General features: G+C 36.9%; 1 long non-coding RNA gene across 1 annotated transcript; it reads right to left on the bottom strand.

Annotated features, from left to right (window-relative positions):
• Positions 1–597: 597 nt before the first annotated feature.
• On the bottom strand, positions 598–3,095 carry LOC131031967 (uncharacterized). Its single transcript, XR_009372408.1, has 3 exons — positions 2,351–3,095; positions 1,210–2,160; positions 598–1,045 (listed from the first exon to the last, which is right to left on the bottom strand). It is a non-coding gene; the product is annotated as an uncharacterized LOC131031967 (long non-coding RNA).
• Positions 3,096–5,718: the final 2,623 nt, after the last annotated feature.

Below are 5,718 nucleotides of genomic sequence, written 5' to 3'. Positions count from 1 at the left end.
AAGAAATCAATGTACAAATTATTTATCAATGTAATGTTGAGAGTTTTGAGTGAAATGAAGAACTAAATTATTAAAGATACATTTGATGTGGTTAAGGTTTCCAGACATTGAAAAATATCGAATTGTTGTGACGTGATAGTCTAATATTGTCAAAATAGAGTTAAAATATGCCAACAAAAGTAAACATGGTTCAGCAGGGTTTTGGAAAGGGGGGACTTGGGGACAGATTTTGAGGACAGGTGAATTTTTTTTCACAATTTGGGGATGGTGGTCTAAATATAATATAATATTTGAAAAATAAATTAAAATGTATAAGAAATTAGAAATGGGGGGAGGTATTATGGAAATGGTAGCTGTGATGTGGTGCCTTATAAGAGGAACAAGGAGCAGATAATCAAAGAAAATGAAATGGGCAATGTGATTTATGTAAAAACCAGAACTGCTCCTATTATTCTTGGAGGTGTTGGTGCTACTTATGAAATAGTCGTGGAAGAACTACTGAAGGTGCTTAAACTGGAGGAGACTTAGCTAGTTGAAACTGCTGATACTGAAGCTGAAGTCAATCCTGTACAACAATCTAAATATAAAAATAAGGAGTAAAGAAAGTGCTTTCTGATATGGAATTATATAAAGTACAGATCCCTTGAGATTATGGCCATAATATCGAAAAACCCTCCCCGCTTTAGCTCTCTGTTGAGCTTCACCACATATGATATTAAGTTGTTTTAGCGTACTTGAATGGTATGATATAAAAAAATAAAACATAAAGTTACAGTAAAACCCAAAATTCAAATCCACTGAAAACTTGTCTGGTATTAAAAGCTAATTGAATGGAATAAATCATAGAACTATTCCAACTTTATGTGGCGAGGAAAGAATTCTCCGGCTCTTTGAATCCACTCAAACCTCAATTAAAAATAAGTCGCCCTCTAAAGATTTCATGCTTTAAACAAATTTTCAAACAAAGGATCCAAATGCCGAAATTGTACAAGACAAGGATCACAATATATATACTCTGTTTCTAAATCTTCGACTAGAAAGATTTCTGCACAACAAAGTCTAACATGAATGAATTGGACGGATTATAGATTCAACATAACTCAGAATTCGGACTCAAAATTGAATGTAAATGCACACATTATAATCAAACTTGTACATTTTCAGGAAATTAAGCTCTGGCAATGATATCAGACAAACAATGAACCTAACCTGTAGTCAAAGCAGGGTATCTAGCAAGCTCCTGTCGGTAGTTATAAAGCCAAATTGCACAACCTTTGCCAACATCCTCCCAGCCTCAGGGCACAGTGAACTGTTTGCTAGAATGCCGCTAAGAAATGTTACTCGTAAACTGCGATGATTGTAGTATATGCACAGAATAGATTTATTTTAAAAAATCTGGAAAGGCATTCAGAAAATGACAAATGAATCATGTAAACTCAAAGACTCTGTAAAAGGATAAAAATGGACAAATGGACATCTGGACCTGTGAAGTTCCTGTCAATAAAAGAGTCTTATTTTCTTGTGGTAATCTGCTTAGCCAATGTATAGAATACAATAAAGAGTAATTAAAATCCTAAATTCCTTAGAGGCATTCTCCTTGGGCATTTATAAATTGAAAAACATAGCTAGCTAATGAAAATAAACCACCATTGCATATTGAATTTAATACACCTTCACCCTAAAAATTCAGATACTGTAATGTACTCGATGACTAATTTGGCCAGGAGTTTGCGGCGTAACCAGAGAAAGAGCCACCCGATTTCTATTCTGGCCAAGGGTTTTCACAGCATTGAAGAAGAGGTCTTTCTTATCCTACCTATGCAACTGGGAAGAGGACGTGTGCTCGGTGTTGCTAATGTCCACTTGACAGAGGAGCAGAACCTTAGTCTCATGAAGTCCGCCTGGTCCATTCTAGATGTTCAACAACGACTTTCTATTTCACAGTTTCTATGTTCCTACGCCTTTTTGCTTTGTTATTACATGGTTTTTTAAGACCCTGCATACATACAGGGTTTTGCAATGCTATTATATAGTTAGCCCTTAAAGTTTATTCTTGGCAGAATAGCTGCGGAAGATTCGACAGTAGCCCTTTTTGTCAGATATTTTGGCTGTGACCCCTCTTTAATTTTGAGTTTCCCGCTTATCCACACTGCCATGGAACTATTGCAGACTAGGATTAGTTTGCCCTCACAGGTTTGTTTGTCAGCAAATGGATGCAAGGTACAATGGACAAAATTGTGGTCAAAACAAACAAACTCAAGCAACATTGCGAATTTGGGTCATCAGAAAATAGAGAGAGAAATTGCAGAGAACATTTCATCTTAAAGCATGAAATTTTCTAGAAACTCACCTGGATAAATCAATCCGGTTCGCTAAGATCTTTGAAATTAAGCTTAATGCCTGCCAATTTGCACTTGCTAAAAATGTATTGAGACAACATTTATTTAAGGCATTCAGTCAAACAGTTCATACACTTTATCTGAGCTTCAACATTTTCCATACACAGCTACCAGGGCAGTCACAACTACAACATCTGACAAAAAAATATTGATTTGATGAACATTCATGCCCTGATCACAAGCCGAGCAGAGAACATACTTAACTCTTTGTATAGTCACAAAATACAGCTGAATTTTGAAAAAGCTTGTTAATGTGATAGCTATGGTCGGATCCTTCAGGCCGACATAGCAAATGGAAACATGTGAATGGCCTATCGGCCTCACATAATAAAACTTTACCAATTAACACAAGCAGCCTAGTGCAGTAAACCGAAAACAGCTAGGGCAACTTTGCCAACTAGCCAATGTCACTTCCAATCATGAGCATGTAGTTGCTGTTATGTCCTTAGACAGACATGAAAATTGAATTAATAAGAAAAGCAATAGACCTTAGAGGTGCTCTAGAGAAATTCACGTCAGAATGCAAAGCTAAAGCTTGGTCATCAGTTGCAATCGATTGAGTAGAAGAACGCCGGGGTGGGCCACCAGGGTTTGAAGCAGCATCCAGAATATTCGCAGCTTCTTCTCTGCTATAAAGAATTATCTAGAAAAAGTTATAAAACTGATTTTTACATAGTTTTATAAAAATACTTTTAACATTATAGTCTTCAACTTAAATATTTTAATAATAGCTTCCTATTGGATACTGTAGCGTCCTAAAATTGCGACACTTGCAATTTCGACCGCATTTGGGTCTTCACGATGGCGACGCAACATGCAACCTGAATGGAGACCCCGAAACCTGATTATGACACTGAAAACTACATTTTCTTGCACCCTGGCCTGAACCTCCTTTGCACCTTGCTGTCCCGGGAGGTGGGACCAGAGCGCCCAGCGCCCTGGTCCCTGGGTCCTATTTTGGGCCCGGTCTCTTTTGGACTTCGGGTCTTTATGTTTGCAAATTGGAAAATTATCTTTCCTGATCGGCCTAAGGTCGAGAAAATCAGTCTATTAACCCTAATTGACAAGTATATAAACTACATTTTCCTCTTTCATTCAATATGATGGAAAAAGCGTGGAAACTATACTCAAGCATTCAAGCATTCAAGCATTCTTTCAAGCAATTGATCATTCTAAGTCTCCATTCAAGGCTAAGTGTTGCATTCAAGACAAGGATTCAACCATTGAAGAGGAGATCACATACTACATGCTACATACAACATACAACAATACAACAAACAACAACATCTATACCTTCGCACATAAGGATACAAACATCCTTACAACAAGGTATTAGTACTTGTTTTACATTACATTTACAGCATTTCTCATTTCTTGGTTAATTCCAAAACCGGGGTTTGACCTAAAGGCAAACCCCTAATCCCTAACCCCCCAATCGTCTTCGCTTTTCTGTGTGTAGGTTGCAGGTACGCGGCTGAAATTGAAGATCTGGAATCCTTGTGCAGAGACGAACAGATCCCCCTTCGTTTCGCGGATTTTTCGGAGGACCGTGTGCACGTCGGGCGCCATCGTCCCGACAACTTTTGCTCAAATTTGCAGGATAGCGTTGTATTGACATTTTACTGCTAATTCTAGGTCCGCAGCTTCATCCTATATCCCTATCTCAGTTTATAAGCGAATCTTTGTCACTTTCTATGCATTCCTAGCTTAATTCTTCTATCAACATTCTTTACAAAAGAGGGTAGCCTTGCTTTCTTAACCCTTGAAACACATTTAGCATCCAATCTTGCATTGTGTGGGATTGGATCTTGTGGGTTTCAACCCCTCTTTTGAATGCAAAGTCTCTCCCCTAAGTGAAAACCATCAACCCTAGCAACCTCCCTTCTCTCTCCTTGGAGTTGGAAGAGGGGAGAGCAACTAGGGTTCGATCGATTTTCCGCTTTACATTTTGGTGAACCCGACGTGAACATCCTTCTGATTATTCATAGTTAGATCTGAAAATTGGATTCCTTGATTACATTTCCATGTTTGATCTTTGGCAAAATTTTAGAGGTTAATTGCATAAAAACCCTAAATTTTCTTTTTAAGTAATTAAACTTGTGAAATGTTTAATTGTTAATGCTTGTTTCAGATCTGCCCTTCTATTACAAATTATCAATTCATATTTGTGCTTTAATTTTGAAAATTAAGTGGTTAAATGTTAAAACCCTAATTTTTGAAACCTTCTTGATTCAACCTTTGACTGATAATTTCATTAATCAAAACATTTCCAAATCAGTTGTAACTTTGGATTCCGCAATAAAATCACAATATCTTTCATCCCTGAAAATTTGGAAAAAAGTTGCGAGGACCATGTGCACTCCGAGCGCCATCGTCCCCGACATTTTTTCCGAAATTTTGAGAGCGAGATCGTACTGTATTTTCCTGCTAAAATCCAGAATTTTGGCTGATTTTATCAATTTTAACACCTTCAAAATTACAGTCAAAGTTGGTCTAGTGATTGCTTGGATTGAGGCTTTTAATCATTCAAAAATTGTCGAAACTGAAATTCATGTCAAAATTGTGTTTCTTACTATCCTAAATTTGAAAAGTGTGTTGGCATTCATTCGAAATTTCAGTGATTCATTCAAATTCTTGCAATTTGTGACTTTTGAAATTAAGTGCGTAATTACAACAACTTTGATTTCCGCTTTCAGAATTGAATTTTGCGTGAAATTGAGTCAACTTTCAAATTTCAAAACTTACATTGCTTTTGGTATTCCCTCTAAAATCATAAAATTCAAAATTTCAGTTTCCCTCTCTTTTTCAAAATTCAAATTTTGCATTTTTCGACAATCTGGGTAGGGTTCAATTTTGAGATTGCGACTTTAATTTGGCCTATCTACAGATCGTAAAATCACTCAATTTTTTCAGGTTAGCTGTAAAATCATCATAACTTTCATCCCTGCAAATTTCGAAAAAAGTTGCGAGGACCGTGTGCACCCCGAGCGCCACGGTCCCAGACATTTTTTCCGAATTTTCGGGAGACTGTCATGATTGCATTTAACAACTTAAATCTAGAAGATTGGCTGATTTTACTGAAATTTGCTACCTCTAAAATTCAAAATCTTCTCTCTCTCTAGTGCATGAGTTTTACAACAATAAGCCCTACTTACACTATTCCCGTTAGACGAAGCCTTAGAATTAAGTCTTTCCAAGGTTTAATTACTAAGGAGATGGAACCTAATTTGAATGGTCTTTTTAATGCGGACATGGGTAATTCCTCTAATCCTCTTAATGATGAAGAAGCTCTCCATGAGGTTTCTGTAGAACAACTTTC

The sequence above is a fragment of the Cryptomeria japonica genome, chromosome 4 (genome assembly GCF_030272615.1).
Source record: "Cryptomeria japonica chromosome 4, Sugi_1.0, whole genome shotgun sequence".
Classification (NCBI taxonomy): Eukaryota; Viridiplantae; Streptophyta; class Pinopsida; order Cupressales; family Cupressaceae; genus Cryptomeria; species Cryptomeria japonica.
This window is presented reverse-complemented; position numbering and strand designations above follow the sequence as displayed.